General features: G+C 50.9%; 1 pseudogene; it reads left to right on the top strand.

Annotated features, from left to right (window-relative positions):
- The first annotated feature begins 5,353 nt into the window (after window positions 1-5,353).
- LOC141733026 (kelch-like protein 10) lies at window positions 5,354-20,545 on the top strand (annotated as a pseudogene).
- The last annotated feature ends 1,745 nt before the right edge of the window (window positions 20,546-22,290 follow it).

Below are 22,290 nucleotides of genomic sequence, written 5' to 3'. Positions count from 1 at the left end.
GGAGGCAGATGAAATATTCTATATACGGCTGGGAGAAGTCTCAAGATCGCGAGCTCTTGTCCTCGTGGGGGACTTCAATTTGCCGGACATCTGCTGGGAATACAATACAGCAGGGAGGGAACAGTCTAGAAGGTTCCTGGAATGTGCTGGGGATAACTTCCTGACACAGCTAGTGAGAGAGCCAATAGGGAAGGTGCCCTGCTGGATCTGTTGTTTGTAAATAGGGAAGGTCTTGTGGGGGATGTGAAGGTTGGAGGCTGTCTTGGGAACAGTGACCATGAAATGATAGAGTTTTCAATTCTGCGAGAAGCAAGGAGAGGGGTCAGCAGAACTGCTACCTTGGACTTCCAGAGGGCGGACTTTGGGCTTTTCAGGAGCCTGGTTGACAAAGTCCCCTGGGAGGCAGTCCTCCAGGGCAAAGGAGCCCAGGAAGCCTGGATGATTTTCAAGAAGGAAGTCTTAAAGGCGCAGGAGCAGGCTGTCCCCATGTGCCAGAAGACAAGCCATCGGGGAAAAAGGCCGGCCTGGCTAAACAGGGAGCTAGTGTTGCAACTTCGGGAAAAAAAGAGGATCTATGGCCTCTGGAAGGAAGGGCAGGCCACTCAAGACGACTACAAAGAGGTAGTTAAGCTATGTAGGGAAAAAATCAGGAGGGCCAAAGCCCAGCTGGAGCTAAACCTGGCTTCTGTTGTCAAGGACAACAAAAAAAGCTTCTATAAATATATTAGCAATAGGAAGAGGACTAAGGATTATCTCTGTCCTCTAGTAGATGGGGCCGGCAACATAGTGACCAAGAATGAGGAAAAGGCTGAGGTACTTAATGAAGTCTTTGCCTCAGTCTTCAGCAGTAGGACCAGTTGTTCCCTGAGCACCCAGACCCCTGAACTAGAAGACAGGGATGGGGAGCAGAATGAAGCCCCTCTAATCCAAAGGGAAATGGTGAGGGACCTGCTTCAGCACCTGGAGGTGCACAAATCTATGGGGCCGGATGGGATCCACCCAAGGGTATTGAAAGAGCTGGCGGAGGTGCTCGCCAGGCCACTTGGTATCATTTATGAGCAGTCCTGGACAACCGGGGAGGTCCCAGCTGACTGGAGGTTAGCAAATGTGACACCCATCCGCAAGAAGGGCCGGAAGGAGGATCCGGGGAACTACAGGCCAGTCAGTCTGACCTCGGTGCCTGGGAAGGTCATGGAACAGATCCTCCTCAGTGCCATTACACGGCACATGCAGGAGAACAGGGTGATCAGGCCCAGTCAGCATGGGTTTGTGAAGGACAGGTCATGCCTATCAAACCTAATATCCTTCTATGATAAGGTGACCCACTTAGTGGATGAGGGAAAAGCTGTGGATGTTATCTACTTGGATTTTTGCAAAGTTTTTGACACTGTTTCCCACAGCATTCTCCTGGAGAAACTGGCTGCTCATGGCCTGGACAGGTGTACTCTTCGCTGGGTAAAAAACTGGCTGGATGGCCGTGCCCAGAGAGTGGTGGTAAATGGAGTTAAATCCAGTTGGTGTCCAGTCACAAGTGGTGTCCCCCAGGGTTCGGTGCTGGGGCCGGTTCTCTTTAATATCTTTATCAATGATCTGGATGAAGGGATTGAATGCACCCTCAGTAAGTTCGCAGATGACACTAAACTGGGCGGGCGTGTTGATCTGCTTGAGGGTAGGTTGGCTCTGCAGAGGGATCTGGACAGGCTGGACCAATGGGCTGAGACCAATGGTATGAGGTTCAACAAGGCCAAGTGCCGGGTCCTGCACTTGGGTCACAACAACCCCATGCAGCGCTACAGGATTGGGGCAGAATGGCTTGAAAGCAGCTCGACAGAAAAGGACTTGGGAGTGTTGGTTGACAGCCGGCTGAATATGAGCCAGCAGTGTGCCCAGGTGGCCAAGAAGGCCAACAGCATCCTAGCCTGTATCAGGAATAGTGTGGTGAGCCGGACTAGGGAAGTGATCATCCCCCTGTACTCGGCACTGGTGAGGCCCCACCTGGAGTACTGCGTTCAGTTTTGGGCCCCTCGCTACAAGAGGGACATTGAGGTGTTGGAGCGTGTCCAGAGAAGGGCTACAAAGCTGGTGAGGGGCCTGGAGGACAAACCTTATGAAGAACGACTGAGGGAGCTGGGGTTGTTTAGCCTGGAAAAGAGGAGGCTGAGGGGAGACCTTATCACCCTCTACAACTACCTGAAAGGAGGTTGTAGAGAGATGGGGGCTGACCTCTTCTCCCTGGTGACAAGTGATAGGACGAGGGGAAACGGGTTCAAGTTACGTCAGGGGAGGTTTAGATTAGATATTAGGAGACATTTTTTCACTGAAAGGGTTATTAAACATTGGAATAGGCTGCCCAGGGAGGTGGTGGATTCACCATCTCTGGAGGTGTTTAAAAAAAGGGTAGATGGGGCACTGAGGGACATGGTTTAGAAGTGGCTCTTGTCAGGGTAGGCTAAAGGTTGGACTCGATGATCTTAAAGGTCCCTTCCAACCTCAACAATTCTATGATTCTATGATTCTATTCTAAATATATGGCAGAGCTTGCAGTTGACCGATAGTTATAATGTGGCAGTTGTTGTAAAGGAACAAGGGTCTCTTTTAGTACAGTTTTGCTGCAATGACATCCCTTACCTCCTGACAACCTGAGAGGGCTGGAGACGGAATAGGAGCAGTTGCTGGAGTTTCCGCGTCTCCCTGTTCTGATTGCAACCATTACCTCAAAGCACTTTGGGGGAGATATGTGAGGGAAATTGTCTTCATTTCCTCTTTTGTCTATCTCATGTGAATACACGGAGAGTTTTTAACCTGGATTGCAAACTGGTGGTTTTTGCTAGTATTTTGTTGACACTGTTAAATTTTTCTTAGGAATTAAAAGATCAGGCTTGTTTGTAAGGAAATCTAAAATTTGTGACGGACTTTGAGAGCAGGAATGATGCTGATGAACATATGCAGTATAATGTGAAATGGTTCTTTATAAAAAATAAGAAAAGAAAAGCTTGCGAAGAAAAACCTCAGGGTAGCTGATGTTTTCTGTCCTGAAAGATGACTTGGGCAGGTGTCTGAATAGCTCTTTAGTAGCAATGCTGTCAGTCTCTTTCCTAGAGGAATGGCATTGAGTCGTACTACTAGAGGCTGAGTTTAGAAGCTTTTAGGTGTGATTTTTTTTTTCCTGCAATTATTTCCTGAAAGCCCAAAAAGGTGGAATTTTCAACCCGTCATATCCCTTGGTGGGGTGAAAGTGGAAGAAAAGCATTAGAAAAACCTTTCTCCTGCGTCTACGGGTTGGTTTTGATGTCGCCCCAGGGTTTCCAGACCAGCGAGGCTCCCTCTTCCTCCTCTTCCAAACGGGCTGGGTCCTGGAGGTCAGGAAGCTCCGCTTGGAATTGGCTGCGGACATTGACGTGCCTGAAAGCGTGAGAAAGAAGAGGTGAGGAAGGCGAGCGGGCAACATCTCCAGCAGGATAAACGTGCGCATACGTGAGGAGCTGTAATAAATACGGCTCATATTTCCCAGGAAAGCACTAATTGCTCTCCTCTAACAACTTCTCCAGCAACACCACATTACCGTTCTGCCTTCTGAGTCTGCTTGGGCCCCATCTGGCAAGAAAATTGGGGTTTTTTACCTCCTCAAAACCTGTCCCAGATGGTGAGGTGCACTCTGAGAAGAGCAGTGAGCTGCAAGAGCCACCACCGCTGAGCACCAAGTGCTTCGGAATGTTGTGTAGAACGCGGGAGGCCAGCAACGCTCCAAGACAGCGCTTTGCCAGGCATTTTGGCACATTTCTGGCCAACTTTGGCTCAAAAAACCCGCCGTTGAGGACTGGCCAAGTGACTGGGAGAAGGTCAATGTTAACTGTGAGGGCCTGCGCAGCCCGGGCCTTGCACCAACAACACACCGACTCCTCAACGGCGCTTCCCTCATCCCCCATTTTCCCAGAGTTTGCTCTTCTTCCGATGGCTGGGCACGCATTTTAGTGTTCCATCAGCCAGAACCCCGAAAATAAACACCCGGGAGAAAAATCATTCTGCCAAGACCATCCTTTAGCCTTCCTTGCCATCCTCAAGTATTTTGAATTGCATGTTTTTAATGCTTAGATTAAGTTTTTACCCCAAACAATGTTGCACAATCCAATCAAGTCGTGGGTTTAGGAGGAACTTAAATCGCAACTCAAAAGTGATTAACAGGTTACGTATTTCCCATAAATTCCACCAACAGGCCCCTGGAACCTTTACCAAGTCCGTTACCAATAGCGTTAATTACCAACAAGCCCATTACTGCCGTGTTATTTGAATAGAATTGGGGGGATTTAAGGGAGCCGTGACGCTGAGCTGCTAAACTGGTGACTAGTGGCTCACAGAAGCCATTCCAGCACGGGATTTTTGCTAAATACTCTCAAAAATCACTAAAATTGCCCCACACCTCCTTCCCTGCTGGCAAATTGGTTGTCGTGGCCGGTACCGAGACAGGAATCAGCCAGCAGAGCCACCGCGACATCCCCCTGAAGGCGTCTCTGGTTTGGAGGGACGGTTTCCATCTCCTGCGTCCTCCGGTGATGGTTTCTGGGCACCAACAAGGGCACGGGGTGTATTTTCTGGCCTCCAAGTCCTTCACATCCCAAGTCCCTTCTGAATCATTTCTCCCTTAAGAAAATAACGATAATTCCTGTTAAATAACAAGCGCTCAAGGATTCCGGTTCCCTTGACCTGCTGCTCCCTCCTCGCTTTGCGCCATCGTTCCCCGCAAAAACACCCGATGGTGACCTTTTTTGGTATAAAACCACACGACCGCAGTTCTTGGGGTGGGGGGAAGCCGAAAAGTGGAGGAAAAAAACCAACGGAGATAAAGGGGTGGAAAATTAATGGGAGGAAGGTGAACTGCTTTCTTTAAGAATATAATTTCGTCACCCTCAGTTTTCGATCCGGCATATCATGCCTAGTTGGAAAATCTCTGCAGTTCGTTTAGCAATAAAAGGTGGTAAATAGGGAAAAAAACCCCCAAGATATCCAACTAATAACCAAAAAGCACTTAATAAACCCCAAACTTTGGAGATAATTAGTCTCCAAACAAGCCACAGCATGTTGCTCGGTAAGACAAGCTTCCCTGAAACATAATTTTGGCAGTGACCTCCCAGACAACAATCTCTTAATGGCGCGAGGTTCGTTTGGGCGGACTCTTGATCTCCTTTTTCTGTCCCACAGTCAACGAGACACTAATTATTTCCACTCACGCCAATTATTTCCACTGGAGTGAGCGGTTCCCCTTCTGATTATCGCCAATCTGGGCACGAGCCCGGCCCAGAAGCCACCTTAGGCATGGGAGCAATCTCCAGACATATGGAAATTTTTGAGTCCGGCCATGGGGTGAGTGAGAAAGGGTGGTTTTGAGGCTGAAGGCAGCAGGAAAGTCTGCAGCCCCAAGCTCTGTGGGGCCATGCAAGCAGTTCCCAGAGAGCTTTAGAACAAGCCACAGTTTTCCCTCCTGGCTCTTTGGGTGTGGGAGCAATCTCCAGACATATGGAAATTTTTGAGGCCGGCCCTGGGATGAATGAGGAAGTGTGGTTTTGAGGCAGAAGGTGCCAGGAAAGCCTGGAGCCCCAAGGAATATGGGGCCATGCAAGTGGTTCCCAGGGAGCTTTAGAAAGAGCCAGTTTTTCCTCCTGTCTCCTTGGGTATGGGAGCAATCTCCAGATGTTTGCTATTTTTGGTGCGGAGACGAGCTTCAGGGCAGGTAAATCTGCTCTGGGGAAGCGATCTGAAGCAATATGAAGTCAAAAGGGCTGGGAAAAAGCTCTGTTTGGGTCTTCTTAGAAGCTGGGAGAAGCAGTGTGCCTGTGCTGGGGGCCGACAGCTTGTTGTGAGAGCCTGCTGAGCTAGAGTGGGCGGACCCAGCACCACCCACCATTTATCAGACTATAAGAAGCCCACAGGGCAAGCCAACCTATTGTGGGTGCCCCAGGTGGGGTGCTGCAGCTGTTTGCAGCTCGTTGGGCTGTTTCAGCTGCTATTTGCAGCTCGTTGGGCAGGACACGAGGTGCTGCACTTCACTCAAGGAGTGATTGTTGCCACTCGGAGTGGCTGAATTCCGGAACTAGAGTCAGGAATGCTCGGATCGGGAACAAAGGCAGACGGACAGACAGGGTCCTCCTCAGACGTCGGCCATTGAAGAAAAAACGAGACAGAGCCCCCTTGCTTCTTTGATCCCTCAGCTTTTACACTGAGCATGATGCAGATGGGATGGAACACCCTGTTGGTCAGTTTGGGGTCCCCTGTCCCATCTGCTCCTCCCTGCAGGTGGGACCCCTCTGCGCTTCTCCACTTCTGACCCTCCAACGGGGCAAACAGTGAAGTTAGCTGACCTTGATTGTTATGGCAATAAGTATAAGCAAGAGCCTCTCTGCGCACTGTTCCTTGGTATAATCAGGTTTTATCACTCTGAGAGTGAACAGTTTCTGAACAATATGCTGTTAATTTCAGGCTTTAAACAGTTAGAAGAGGCCCAGCTAAAAAGTAAAATTACAAATCAGAAAATTGGTTCTGTTTTACCTCCAACCAGGACAGGAAGCAAGAACAAAACAGTAGTAAAGAAGGAAGTGGGACCACTGATCTTCCTATAGTGGAAAAATGTAAACCACAAAATGACCCAAAGGCAGTAACAATTAAGTAAATTGAAGATTTGAAGCAAACTTTTGAAATAGAAACAGGATACGGAGACACGTATGCTTGGGTAGAATAGGTAAAATATACTGCTAATAGCGGGTCTTGCAAGAATGGGTGTCCCAGCAAGCAGGCACACCTGAGTTCCTGAAATAACTTCTTTTTATTCCCTATTCCCGGCCGAAGTTTCCCTCCCCTGTTTCCCCACTGGCTAGGTACTCCAGGGTTTACAGCCTGTCCGACTCGCCTCAAACTACTTCTGTTCGCTCCACCTCTGTTTACTTCTCCCCATCACCCCTCCTAAACCCCTTACTTCACCTTTATTTCTTTATTTCTTCCCTTTTTTGGTATTATTGCCCACCATAGCTGGTCTCAGTTAAACACTCATCCTCCTTTTAAGCTGCCGATCTGGCATAGACTGGTTTCTCCTTTGTCTAAGGGATGAGTATTCTTCCACGTCTCTTGATCAGCTTTTGTGTTGTTAATCATTCTCTAGCTACGTTATTGCAGACTGGCCAAGCTGTTTCTCTGCAAAAACAATACTTAGATTTTTATTACATCACTTTTCCCTCATGACTCCTTCACTGTGGGAGGAATTTTGAGATTTTTGCTGGTTTTGAGTCCAGCTCTGGGGAGAGCGTCTGCACAGAGGTTACTGGGGCAGTTAAACGAGTTCCCAGAGACAATAAGAAGAAGCACCTCTGTTCCCTCCTGCCACTATCGATGTGGGAGAAATCTTCAGAGGTATGCTGGTTTTGAACCCAGCCCTGGGGAGAGTGTTAGCACACAGGTTACTGCCACAGAGAAAGCAGCTCCCAAAGGGAGTGGAAACAAGCACCACAATTCCCTCTTGGCTCCTTGGGCATGGTAGCAATCTCCAGACATTTGCTATTTTTAGGGCCCTCCCTGGGGCGAGTGAGAAATAGTGATTTTGAGGCTGAAAGTGCCAGGAAAGCCCAGAGCCCTGAGGTTTGTGGGGCCATGAAAGTGGTTCCAAGAGAGCTTTAGAACAAGCCACAGTATTCCCTCCTGGCACCTTGAGTGTGGGAGCAATCCCCGGATATATGGAAATTTCTGAGACCGGCCCTGGGGTGAATGAGAAAGTGTGGTTTATGAGGCTGAAGGAACCAAGAAAGCCTGGAGGCCCAAGGTTTTTGGGGGATCCTAACAGTTCCCAGAGAGCGTGAGAACAAGCTACAGTTTTCACTCCTGTCACCTGGTGTGTGAAAGCAATCCCACTCTCAGCACCGCCTCGGCCTCGGTGAGAGCCTCCCTGTGCAGCAGAGAGCGGCGGGCGTCAGCAGCAGCAGTTGGCCTGGCCCATCCCGCCCGGGACAGGAGGACCCTGGCTCTGCTCCGCCAACCCCTGCCTCCTCCCAGCGCTGCTGCATGCCAGCACAGCTCCGTCCTGCTGGCGCTGGTGGCTGCTGGCTCCAACGGACCAACGGTCCCAGCCCAACGGAAAGTGGGAGGGGCCCTGGGGGGGCCTGGCCTGGGGGTTCTCTCCACTCTGCCCATCTCTGCCTTGCACTGGGAAGCCCCGAGCAGGACACAGCGGCGGGCAAGGAACACCTCCCTCCACCTGCTGCCAATGCCCCTCGCCTTGGCCTTCAGCGCTGCTTCCTGGCCTCCAAGCAGACTTGGTGCCGCGGCTCATCACCCTCTGGGCCAGGCCAAGCAGACGCTTTTCCAGCCATGGCACAGCCCCTCCGCTGCTGTCATGCTCTGGCTGCATGGGCTTAGTCCTCCCCATGTGCAGGACCCTGCACTCGCCCTTCTTCAACTCCCTTTGGTTCCTCTGCCACCAGCTCTCTACGAATGGGAACCTTCATTCAAAAGCCTTTAGTCTACCTTCATTCAGAACCCTCATCCTACTGGAGCTTCATTCAGGAACCCAGGGATCAGGATCAACAGCAGAGAAAGTGGCAGGCTCCTCCTCAGCCACGGGCCATTGCCGCAGCCCCAAGCCATTGATGCCTCCGCTTTTCCCCTGAGCGTGGGAGCTGGGAGGGAACACCCCATTGGTCAGTTTGGGTCACCTGACCTGCCCAGGCCTTCCCACGGTCTGTGGGAATGACCACAGTCTGTTCTCTTCTTATCTGCTCTGCCCGTTGCAACACTCGCACCAGGGACAGTAAACCCTTCTCAAGGTCTGAATATCTGCTCTCAGTATCATTGAAGGAGTGGGAGCTAAATTCTAATGGTCTCTCCGGTCCTGCTGGTCCCTTTTGCCATAAGTTACAATGAGAACCATGTTCGCTGAACCCCCCATTCTACATAGACAGGGTCAGTTGGATGTATGGGGCCAAGTTGTTGGAATAACCTTAGCTCTTTTATTAGCAATTCTAGTGCATTAGTATGTTGTTCAGTCCACTCCCAGGATTTACCTTTTTTGAGCAAACAATAAAGGGGGCGAGCAATGATGGAAAAGCCAGGGATGTGTTTACGCCAATAACTTAAAGTTCCTAGGACTTGCTGTAACTCCTTCACGCTGGAAGGATTCTGTCCATGTTCTATTTTTTCAGGGTATCCTGAGGGACAGAAGCAGCTCCCTTAATCTACCAGACCCCCAGGAATTTAACTTCCTGTGCGGGTCCCTGACACTTTGAGTCTGGAATTTCCAATCCCAAATCTGACAATGTTTTTCGGATGTTTTGCATCATGTCTTGTACACTTTCTTGGCTCTCTCCCCCTATTAAAATGTCATCAATATATTGGTATACTGTACATCCCTGTGAAACAGGAATCTCTGATAGCACTTTAGCTAAAGCATTATGAGCAATGGTGGGGGAATGTTTGTATCCTTGTGGAAGTCGGTTAAAGGTATATTGGACTCCTTTCCACGTGAATGCAAACTGCGCTTTGTCCTGCTCAAGGAGGGGAATCATAAAAAACATGTCTTTAACATCTAAGGCAGCCATCCAAGGATGGGCAGCTCCTTTTATCATAGTCACAATTTCCGCGATATTCGGAACCGCAGCGGTCAGGGGTGCAGTGTTGGCGTTTAATTTTCGGTAATCTACTGTGAAACGCCATTGCCCTTTTGGTTTCTTTACTGGCCACACCGGTGAATTATAAGGCGAGTGAGTCTTCTTAATGGTGTTTCTTTTTTCTAAATCTGATACCACCCATCTGCTCCTGCAAGTGCAGCTGCAGGCAGTGGGTACTGTCGGACTTTGGTAATTTTAGAGGGAGGCAAAGGTATAGATGTTTCTAATAGGCCCAATTTAACTGTGTCTAATCCTTTTTTGCGTCCTGCAAAACTCCACACAGTTCCATCTGGGAGTTTCCACATTCGCCCACGCAGCACGTCAAATCCTAGGAGATTAGTACGTGAGGCACCTAGTCATTCGCTGCTCTCCCGGCGACCAGAGGTTAATTTTTGCAGTGGGGCATGTTTTTACCACACCATCAATTCCTGTGAAGTTGACTCTGCGTCGGGTGGGATTTATACCTAGAAGTTGTGCTGTTTCATTAGTGATTGCAGACATTTGGGCTCCGGTATCAATAATAAAATTTACCAATATCTTCCGGGGTCCAACAGGAATGACAATAACGGGTTCGGAGTCTTTATGAGAGAGCCATTGGATTGCTAGTACCTGCCTGACAGGGTGGCTCACTGCCCTCCCCGGGGATAGGAGTTTTTTGGCTGGGACTCTGTCAAATCAATCAAGTTACGTTCCGGTGCAGAAGGCACAATTTTCTCATGGCTTGGGGATTCTCTGGTTAGACTTTTCTCCCCAGCCGCATTATTCTTTCTAGTTAGAGATTGGACTAGCGTACGGAGATCTCCCGTAGGGACACCGTGCAAGAATTGTCGGGGCACCCCTAATTGTAGGGCTTTACGCCACAACTCATTTCGGTCCTTATCAGGCTTAAACCTTCCCTCCAATTTAGGGTTTTGAGTGTGAGTTCGGACTTGGCGAAACTTTCGGGGGTGTTCGGAGGATTTCTCACTAGTTAGGCTGGCCCAGCCCATTCGGCGCCCATATTGATCTATTTCCTGTACATATTCATTCCAGGTGGGCAAGTAGTGACCACGGCCCCGCCCATAAGCACCCCGAGAATCCCGTATATGATCTTGAGTGCGAACAAGGAATGGTTTCAGGCAATCGGGAAGACCACGGATGAGAGGGGCGAATTGATATGAGTCGATAGGGGCTGACATTGGGGATTTCCGAAATTCCTCTCTGTCATACATGGCTTGCAGACAAGCTGCTTTCCGTACAGCCGCAAACAGATCAGAGTAGCCTGTAGCTCTAATCTCTAACGGCTCCCCCCTCTCTCGCGGATCCATACCCCCTGCCCAATAGGCTGCTTGAGCGCTTAGGGAATAGTTATGATCCCCAGGCATAGTGGTTAAAAACACTCCTGGTCCCCAAGAGTCTCCTTCTTCTTGCTTACTCAGCATAATTCTGTCTCTCCCTTCAGAAGAAACTCGCCACACGTACTCAACAGCTGACTCTTCTGGTCGCCTCGAATATTTCTCCCTTATTTTTGTTAACTCGGTTGGTGTCCATGGAACAGTACGCACAGTGGTGTGAATTTCATCATCGTCATCAACAGCAGTTTCAGTTTTAACCAGAGGACGTAAAGGAAAAACTTGGGATTTCAAAGTAAAAGTCCTTTCCTCCTCATCTTCTTCGTCATCCTCACTATTAGACAAAAAATCTCCGGTCTGGGTTCCGGAATTTGGGTAACACATTAACTTACGAATCTGTTGGACCTGGGTCGAGGGCTGCATTTTATCTAAGAGCCCAGTCACCCTTTCCAATGACATTTTAAGTTGGCGATATTCACTCCCAAGTTGAGCATTCCGATTTCCTAAACATTCATTCTCACTCACAAGCTTATCGACTTGAGTTCTTAATTTTTCTCCTGTCTCCTTTTGCAAGGCTAATGATGACTTCAGCACCTCATTCTCCGATTTCAGGGTTGCATATTCTACAGCTGAAATCAGATTAGGAGCAGGGGTTTCTCTAGCTTCTTGTTGTGCACAAGATAAACAGGCGCCTAACACAGCACAAATCACACCCTTGCCTTTCCCCGCTCTGAGCTTCTGTGAAGCCCGACACTCTTCAATACGTTCCACCACTTTCTCTTCATCCTTCCAAAATTTTTGGGCCCACTCCTTCCCAGCCTGGGAAGGGGCACAATCCTATTTTTGCAGCAGTTTATCCATGGCAATCCTGCCGACTACGCCAAATTCTGTTGCGTGAAACGGGGCCAAGCGGTTTTGGCAGAAGATAAACCCCCTTGCGTTCTAACACTCCTCACCGAGGTGGGAGGCTAGGTGCGGCTGGGTTTAAATTCTGAGTGATGCCCAATTCAGCACTATCAGTCCAATCGCGTTTAATATGTGTTAAACTATTACGATTTGGAGACACTAGTAGTGGGCTGCACCTTCAGTCTAGTCGTGCTCATGAACTAGCACGGCCACTCTCAAGTTTTGGTCGCGTTCAGTGAGAAACCAAAACGACTAGCTACTTAAAAAAGTGCAGTTTATTTAAACAACAGATATACAGGTTCTTTAGGATTGCCGGTGATAAATACACTGTCTGCAAAGCACGTGCAAATAAAGCTATTGTTAAGTATACAAACGCGCAACAAAATTATAAACGATACAGCCTGGCTATAAATGTAGGGTAGAGATTCTCTAGAGAAATTTCTAAGTCCCCGAGAAAGCGCTCGGTGTAATCGAAGTCTTACCCAAAGGCGTCCCTGTGCAGGGGAAGAAAGGCTCAGCCCGTTGACTGATCCCAGAAAACAGCGGTGGAATTCTTCGCGATGGTGTCTTCCCTGACATCCCCTCTTTCTTGGGCTATTTTTATATTATTTTTTTATCTTCAAAGTGGAGTTTGAGTGACTTTAGTCATATGTACTTTTATTATGATTACTGTACTCAAGGAGGAGTGTTCACACCTCGGGGGCGGATAGCCTCTGGGATGGAGGTGTGTTTTGGTACATTGTGGTGAGCAAAGTTCGCACAAAAGGACAGCATTTCATCAACATTTGACGAAATGTTGGCTCGGGTAGCGTGTAGGCCGCTTATCAGTTCCGTAGTACCATCTCGTCCCCATATCTGCTATTCGTCACAAGGGAAGACCATGGAACAAGCGCGTTCCGTTCCATCCCTCGTGTAGTTTCGCAAACAACCTTGTACAGGGAATCACAGCTGTTGCATTCTTCGTGTGCTAGCTGCGGCTGTATTCTACCTCAGAAGCCTCTTGATTTTATGACTTTCCTTAATGTGTGAACAATGCTGTATTTTTGTATTCTTGGCCAATTTAGTAATTATTCCACAAGAATACCCATTGGTTGCTGATTTATCAACGGGTCTACTCACCACAGGCCAACTGTAATTAAAACCATCTATGTAGACTCTACCAAACCGGACAAATACAACACTGATTGTTACAAAATTATGGAGCCAAATTCAGATTGCTGGCACAATTTCACTTTCATCAAAACTACAGTAGTGTACTGTATTTGGGTCTACAAGGGCACAAAATTGTTATTTGAATTTATGATTGACTCAAATACACCTGAACTTGCTGAAATAAATCCAGAACCTACACCCCCACAAACTCTCAAAGGCTCTCTCTTCCAAGAGAAAAAAAACACCTCTCTCTCTTCTAAGCCCTCCATTAGACTAACTCCTTACATTTTCAACATTGGCCCTTACGTTATTAAACACACAGGTCAACAACAGATACTGTTTAATCCCACGTATTCCCTCAAACGAGCAGAATTGTCAATGCAGATTAAAATCTCTGCGATCAAACCCACCTGCTTACCATTCCTGAGTACATCTTATGCAGAATGGTCAGCATGGTTACGCAAACGAACTCTGGCCACTTCACACGGACGGAAGAGGGATGCGACTGGTCTCTTAGGAACAGGCCTGGGAGTCTTGAATAGTATAGATGCTGAGATACTTGCCAATAAACTAGTCACAACCACTACTGATCTGGACAAATTAAGACGTCCCCTACAGTCCTCTCTATTAGCACTGGGAAACCACCAATGGCTTTTATCGAATATATTGCCTCAGTGGGAAGAAACGGGTGAAAAAGACCATCAGCTGATCACAGATGCACTTGGTACAACCCAAACCAATGTTTCCTTGGCTCTTAGTTGTATCCGAGCCCAACTGTGGATGCAATCTATGACAGCCGCAATCATAAGGGAAGGTGAAGAAGGCACCTTGCCCACCGAAATTCGAAAAGTAATATGGGATAACGCAATTGAATTTGAGAAAAAATTTCAGTCCAGGTGGTATCTGGTTAATTTCACCTATGATCCCATTGAGAGCAAGGCCACAGCTTTTGTCTTAACGACACGCAATGCTTTGGTATACACCATATACCGAATCATCGCACTGGGGTTGAATCACCAAGGAGCTGTACTCTATCCAACACAGCACAGACGTTGGGCACGACAAAATGAGACTAAATGGCAAACTGTTGATGTTGATGCATGCGTTTCACGAGACCAACAAGGATTCATTTGTGAGAGTAATACTCTCAAAGCACAAGACCTTTGTCTTGACACCAACCAGAATGTTTGTCACTTTGAGAAACATCCCGATGAAACCCCAGAGACTGTGCTTGTATATATTGGGAAAGGGTGCGTTAGCATGAGGTCTCCCTGTAGTCTTGTATTCAGAGATGACATAGTAATCACTCAAATCGTTGTTTTTGAACTTTACTAACACAAAGTTATGGGATGTGACTTCAATTATTAACCTCTTGTTACGTCTTTTCAATTGCTACAATCTAATTATACATTGATTCGAGATTTGTTGCCTACCCCTATCGGAATGAATCTCTCCCTGGTGAAGAAGCTGCTAAAACACAATGAATTGAAGCGACTCTTGAAAGAGGCCCAAGAAAATAGACAGACAACTTTGATTACCGTCCATCATCAGGTTGAAGAAATACACCAAGCGTTGGAAAGAGTCAAGAGAGGCGGAGGACATGGATGGGAGATACTCTTTTTGGATGGTCACCGACAGTTACAGGACTTTATAACAAGATGCTTCACTCTGTTGTTGTTTTACTAATACTCACTGTATTGTCCTTCGCTTAGACAATTGTTTTGCATGTTAGACTTTGGATTATGATGAAAATTTTAACTCACTTGATCACTCCGCGAGAAGGATTTCCACCTGATATCCCTCACCACAAGAACGCATGTGATCTTTCTTATCAGTGTTGAGTACGTCGACATTGAGTGACTGTAGACAAAGGGAGGACAATGTGGACTAAATGCTAAACTGGCGAAAAATACAAACCCTAGCCACACCTAGGCACCCACATCGGTGAGGAGTGTAATAACGAAAGGGGCGGCTTATTTTCTGCCAAAACCGCTTGGCTCCTTTTCACGAAACACGCACAGACAGTGGGGCTGCGGGCTTTCCCTTCCTTTTCCCTTCCCTTCCCTTTGGGAACTGCTTGCGTAGCCCCACAGACCTGGGGGCTGCAGGCTTTCCTGGCGCCTTCAGCCTCAAAACCACCCTTTCCCACTTGGCGCTGGGCTAGACTCCAAAATTCCCATATGTCTGGAGATTGCTCCCACGCCCAAACAGCCAGCAGGGAAAATTTTGGCTTGTTCTAAAGCTCTTTGGGAACTGCTTGCATGACCCCAGAGAACCTGGGCCTACAGGCTTTCCTGGCGCCTTCAGCCTCAAAAGCACCATTTCCCACTTGCGCCGCGCCAGGCTCCAAAATGTCCATATGTCTAGAGTCCCACACCCAAAGAGGCAGGAGGAAAAACTGTGGCTTATTCTAAAGGTCTTAGGGAACCGCTTGCGTAGCCCCACAGACCTGGGGGCTGCGGGCTTTCCTGCTGCCTTACCTCAAAACCAACCTTTCCCACTTGGCACCAGCCTCTGTGGACGTTGGACCAATATCTAGGCATATGGTCATTTTGGAGGCTGGCATGGCGCCAAGAGGGAAATGGTTTTTTTTGAGGCTGAAGGCGCCAGGAAAGCCTGCAGCCCCAAGGTCTGTGGGGCTACGCAAGCAATTCCCAAAGACCTTTAAAACAAGCCACAGTTTTCCGTCCTGGCTCTTTGGGCGTGGGACCAGTCTCCAGAAATAGGCGATTTGGGAGGCTGGCGAGGCGCCAAATGGGAAAGGGTGGTTTTGAGCCTGAAGGTAGCAGGAAAGCCTGCAGCCCCCAGGTCTGTGGAGCTATGCAAGCGGTTCCCAAAGAGCTTTAGAAGAAGGCATGGTTTTCCCTGCTGGCTCTTTGGGTGTGGGACCCATCTCCAGACATATGGCCATTTTTGTGCCTGGCGCGGCGCCAAGTGGGAAAGAGTGGTTTTGAGAATGAAGGCAGCAGGAAAGCCTGCAGCTCCAGGTCTGTGGGGCTACGCAAGCGGTTCCCAAAGAGCTTTAGAACAAGGCATAGTTTTCCCTGCTGGCTCCTTGGGCGTGGGACCCATCTCCAGCCATATGGCCATTTTTGTGCCTTCCCACGGCTGCCGGCTTTGCCCAGGGGAAACACGCCGGTCACCGCCCCGGCTGGCCACAGCAGGCAGCGTGGGCAAGAGGCTCTCCCTGAGCCGAGAGCTGGCTCTGCTGCGCCCCAGCCCAGGGCCGGTGGTTGCTTGCGTGCAGTCCTGAGGCACAGCTCCCTGTTGCAGTGGCCTCCCCAGCCCATCTGCCAGCTCCCCGGGCACTTGAGGGTGCAGCCCAGCAGGGCCCGGCAGGGACTTGGGCATCTGCCGTTTGCTGAAGTTTTGCCTGAGCTCCTCCTCTGCCAGCTGAGGCCAGCAGATCCTCTCGCCCCAAGGGAAGCTCTGCTCTGCTGGGGCCTTTTGTCCAGGTCTGCGGGGCCTGGCATGTCTGGAGGCTGGTCTGGCTGGGACCCTCATGCCCCAGGGGGACTGGCAGAACCGAGAGCAGCCTCAAGCGCTGCCATAGGCGAGTGAAGGCCGGGAGGGTTCTAAAAGGGTGCCAAACAAGTCCTGAACCTTGAGCGTCTCTCGAGCTTAATGATGAGAATTCTTCCCAGCAGCTCGTGCGGGGCTCTGTTTTGCAGCTGTGCTGAAAAGAGCCCGGAGAGCCCCGGGGGGCGCTAGTTCTTGCAGTGCTTGCGCGGCACCGAGGGCTTTTCTGCTTCTCAGACTGCAAGCCAGCGAGCGTGCTGGGGGTGCCCAAGAGGCTGGGAGGGGACAGAGCGGGGACATCTGAGGCCAACGGCCCAAAGGGATATCCCACAGCCTACCAGAGCGTGCTCAGCAAGGAAAGTGTGTGTGGGGGGCGAAGGTTGGCGGGGGCTGCCCTTGCTCGGGACCTGGCTGGGCATCGCTGGCTTGATGGTCAGCAAGTGCTTTCTTTTGCATCCCTTGTTTTCCTTGGGCTCTCTTTTCCACTCTCCTTGTTTCTAACCCACCAGTTTTCTCCCTTTCCCCCTTCCGACGCTCCCCCTGCACCCCACTGCGCAGGAGCGAGGGAGCGGCTGTGTGGCGCTGAGCTGCCGGCCAGGCTTCAGCCACACCAGCCTGTGAGCAAAATTTTTCCTAGCGAGGGGGAGAGGGCTCCCCCTTCCTCCTCCATCACGCTGCGGGCATCCCCTCTATCCCACTGGCATGCACGAGAGCCTCAGCACTCCGGCTGCTCTTGGAGCCGCGTCCAAAGCTTTTTGGGTGAGCTGAGGCATTTACGGTGCCCAGCGTGGAAGGGAATGCCTGGCATTGCCATGAGTTGGGGGGGGCTGAGGAAACTGCCCCACAAGCAGTGTGCCAGGAGGACGGCTGGCCGCAGGGGACAGCAAGCTGCAGGGGAGGGTGGCTGCGTAAGGACCTTAGGCCCTTGCTGGCCACCGAGCCCTGCCTACGTCTTGCCCTGGCTCTGAGCGCATGGCGCGGCTCCGAGGAGAGAGCCGAGCCTCAGCAGGACATGGTCCTGGGCAACCTGCTCTAGGCGAGCCTGCCGGAGCAGATGTTGGAGCAGGTCAGCTCTGCACATCCCCCAGTTTCTTGTCGTTTAGACAAGGAGTCCATCACCCGATGTCCCCACCCCAGCTGGGAAAGGGAATGGGGAAAAAAACACGGAAACACGAGGGCTGAAAGAGAAACAGATTTAATAGAAAAAGTATTTCACACGAATAACACTAAAGATCCAGTCCTGATCCTGATCCCAACAGCAAGTCGACAAGGATTCCACTCAGCCCCTTCTCTCCGCAGGAAGCTGAGCGCTGCCAGCGGGGGACAGCAAGTGTCGCACACCACATGGAAACAAGAGAGCTGAAAGAGAAACAGGTTTAATAGAAAAAGTAGTTCAGACAGGCTGAGAGAGTTGGCGTTGTTCACCCTGGAGAAGAGAATCACGGAGGAGACCTTATAGCAGTCTTCCAATCCATAAAGGGGGCCTACAGGAAGGATGGGGAGGCTCTCTTCATCGGGGAGTGTAATGATAGGACAAGGGAAACGGATTGCCTGGGGTAACCTGTGAAAATGGGGTAGTGTGTAGTAGGAGGTGTCCCTGCCTATGGCAGGGGGTTTTAACTAGATGATCTTCACGGTTGCTTCCAACCTGAACCTTTCTATAAATTCTATAGGTGGGATTCTATAAATCCCACCCACAGGACCCAAAATCCCCTCAATATCCCTTATAGGGAACCCCAAAGGACCCATGGGAACCCCCCCAAGTTGTTTTGAGCTCTACATGTCTTCCTATGCGGTCCTATCTTCTAGAATTGTGTCTTTTATGGAGACTGCCAGTGGCGTTGCATTTTTTCTTATTGTATGGGATTGAAAATGCAAATGCTAAATGGGAAGACGATTAGGATTTTGTTGCAGTTCCTGCGTTTCCAACAAAACTTCCAGTCCTGCTGTATTCGTGGCATTTTTACTGGCATTGGTGGAAAGAGGCGGTTTGCACTTTTAGGTTCCATTCAGCTTTCTGTCTGGCTTTGCAAAACTGACTTGTGCTCTGAGGAGATGTGGGCCTTGAACCTGGTAGCGTTGCTGCTTCAAACCGCTAGCTCTTGAGAGAGCTTCCGTTAAACACAAGTGTTTTTCATGTACCAAGCTTCCAACCCGAGGCTGGCAGGAATTTTTCTTTTCTAGCTGTGGTAGATGTTCTCTCCTGTGTGGAAGTCCACAGAGCCCAGGGACCCCATGGCTCCACCCCACAGCAACATGGACCACGGGGACCCAGACCTCGGCCCCACAGAGGAGCTGTGGAGGGGCTCACGGCCAGTCCTGGCCCCCCCCACATCTCTGATGTCATTATGGGGCACGTTACAGAGCCACCGGACAGGCACGGGTTCCACTGTGACGTTGGAGGGAGGGCAAGGACAAAGTGTTGTAAGCACCCCAGAGAGGAGCATCTCCCAGTGCCTCAGGCATCGAGGTGGGTGACAGCTTGGCTCGCACCGCATACTCCTCCTCACCCAGGGAGAGGGAGATGAGCGCTGTGGCTTGCACCGCCTTCCATGGGCTTTGCCCAGAAGGGAAGCTGGGCGATGGGCTCATCAGCGTGGACGGCACTGCATTCATTGCTCACAAGATGATCCTCTCTAGCTGCAGTCCGTACTTCAGGTGAGTGCTTGAAGGAGGAGGGGATGGGGCCAAACAGTATTTCCTGCTCTGTGCCACACTGTGCCTTTGTGTATCTCCAGCACTTCCCTCGGCACTCCAACTCTCCTCCAGCAGTTCCTCCTAGTCCTGGTACCTCCCCAGACACCAAAATTCATCCACAAGCTCAGATCGAACAGCAGAGCTGGAAGTGGTGTCTGGCGAAGCCCCAGATACGGTGCAGGGCTGGGAGCGTGGCCAGCCTGGCTGGTCTGCTGCCAGGCGGGAGGTATTCCCTCCCCACACACCGTTCTCCCCACACACTGCTCTTCTCGTTGAAGCAAGGTGCCCGCTCGCCCTGTGGCTCCTTATTAAAACAACTGGCTAGTAAAACATTCCTTCATAAAACTCCACAGCCTCCCAGCATGGCTACTGCTAGTGCCCAAATTGGTGCCCGGGGAAGGAGGCACAGGGGATAATGGGGTCAGGGTTTCACACAGCAAGGCCGCTTTCTTCCCCAGCACTGCTTTGTTTTTTTCAGGGCTTTGTTTCCAGCAACTGGAGCAATGCTGAGAGGAAGGTCTATCAAATCCCTGGCACTTCCCCTGAAATGATGAGGCTCCTTATGGAATACGCCTACACCGGGACAGTGCCGGTCACGGATGACAACGTTGAAAGTTTGCTAATCGCGGCAGACCAGTTCAACATCCTGGACATCGTCAGACTGTGCTGCGAGTACTTAAAATCCCAGCTTTGCTTGGAAAATTGCATTGGCATCTGGAGATTCACAGGCTACTACTACTGTCCTGACCTGCGAGAAGCAGCCCATGAGTTCATCCTGCATCACTTCGAGGAGGTGACCAGGGTGTCCACAGAGTTTCTGGCGCTCTCCTTCAATGAGCTGGAACGCCTGCTGGAGAAGGATGAGCTCCCTGTGAAAGAAGAGGCTGTGTTCGAGGCCGTTCTGAAATGGGTTGCCCATGACCTGCAGAGCAGGAGGCAGCACGTTGTAGTGTTGCTGGGCAAGGAAGGGTGGAAGTGTGGACAGAAGGGATTTGTTTTCTCTAAATAAACTCAGCGTTACTGACAGTTAAGACTTTGCTTAAAACTTTTGAACTCATACGTGCGCAACGGTATGAATTTGTAGTCCATGTTCCCTGTACTTACACGTCCCTCATGCAAATCTGCAAGTGCCATTTCTATCAGTTTCATAGGAACTAGATTTTCATCAGTGTCCCGGAAGGTCCTATTGACCAGCCCTTTGAAGAGCGGAAGTTTGCTTTCCTAAAATTCAGGGTCCTGACTTTACTCTCCCCCCTGACGCCCAGACCCCTCAGGACTGTGAACTCCATCAGCGCCTGACCACCGCAGCCCAGGCTGCCTCCAATCTTGATGTCACCCATTAGCAGTTCATTTGCGTTGGTGCCCTTCAGGTCCAGTATGGCCGCTCTTCTGGTGGGGCTGTCTATTACCTGGCTTAAGAAGTTATCTTCAAGGCACTCGGCTCTGGGAGTCTCCTGGATTGCCTACAGCTCGCTGTGATACTTTTTCCAGCAGCTGTCGGGGCGGCGGAAGTCCCCCAGCCCTCCTCCAAACGGCCACCTCTCCCCGTTCAGACGGACACAGTCCCTTAGGGCCAGCAGGGCCTTGCCCAGCACCAGCCAGACTCTGGGGCTGCCCTGGGCCCTTTTGGCCCCGATGCACAAACACAAAGCCTGCGCCTGCCCAGGCAGCGCTCTGCTTCCCCCCACCCTGCTCTGCAGCCCACAAACCTGGGGCAGAAGCCAGAGCCAGGCCAGGCGCTGGGCTAGGGGCAGAGGCATGGCCTCTGCACAGCCTGAGGGGGCTTCAGGTCTGGGGAGAGGAGATGATTGCCACCGCTGGCGGGTCACGCCGCCTTTGTGCCAGCGTGGCGGAGGGAGCCCCGCAGGCTCTGCTGCTCTCTAACCACTGTCTTCATTTTAGCTGCTGCTCTACACTGACATTGATGCCGAGGAGTTTGCTGCCCTGTACAGAGCCCAGAGGTACCTGAGGCGTCCAAGCTCAGTGATGCTCTGCCTGGTGCTCAGTGTCCTCATCACGCTTTCAAAAAAACCTAAGATGGTGAGCAAGGTGTAGCCAAGCGGAGCCACGTTGGCAGCTGGGGCCTGGGGCAGTGGGTGATGCGGTGGCTTGGCCTTGGCTGGGAGCCAGAAGGTGGGGTATCAGGTCCAGTCACCCTCCCTGCTACGGAGGGGGCTGGTGGGTGCCTGGGGAGCCCTCCAGGCACAGAGGGTTACCAGTCCCTCTGCACCTTCCGCCTGGTCAGTAAAGGGCATGTCTGAGTAAGGGGATGCTGCTCTCCCGCAATCCCTTCCCTTCCTCCTGCTCTCCCTGCATGCCATCAGTGGCCAGTGCCGGCCAGGAGGCTGCTGCAGTGACTCCTGTGACACCTGCTGGGAAGCAGCACGGGAGGCTGGTGATTAGCAACCAGTGCATTTTTGCCAGGGTGGCCTTTCACCACTTCATCCTAAGGAAACTGTGTGTTTCATACAGGCAACAAAAATGCAGGTCCTGCTGCCAGACATCATGGAGAATCTGCAGGATGCCAACGCTGATGCCAAGATGAAGGCCCTGGTGTTCCTCAGGAGCATGATGGGTGACGTGAAGACTGAGGAGGCCAGCCTCATTGCTGTGCAGCTAGCGGAGAAGCTCCCACCCCTCTTTGATGATGTAAGGCTGCCGCGGGCACCTCAGCCCTACAGATGGGCGCTCTGCACAGACAGCTGCCCCTCAGCCCAGCCCGGTGGGCAGCGCTCGGGCAGGGCTGCCCTCCTCACTCCTCTTGCCTGGCCTTTCAGGGTTCTGGGGCCATGCAGCCTCAGCTGCACAGCGGGCCCACAGCTCCTGTGTTCGGGATCCGAGCTCAGAGCATCTCCCCTCACATCAGCCACGCTAATGCCCTTGCTCATCGTGGGCAGGGAGCGGCTGTTGATGAAGTCCCCCTGTGCTCCTCCCTGCCAGGAGTCCAGCCAGGTGCGGGAGCTCTCCATCAGCCTCTTCAAAGACGTGATGAAGGCCGTGGTGGGGACAAACAAGAAAAAGATGAAGAAGAGAGTGCAGAGGGT

Source organism: Larus michahellis, chromosome 19 (genome assembly GCF_964199755.1).
Source record: "Larus michahellis chromosome 19, bLarMic1.1, whole genome shotgun sequence".
Taxonomy (NCBI): domain Eukaryota; kingdom Metazoa; phylum Chordata; class Aves; order Charadriiformes; family Laridae; genus Larus; species Larus michahellis.
This window is presented reverse-complemented; position numbering and strand designations above follow the sequence as displayed.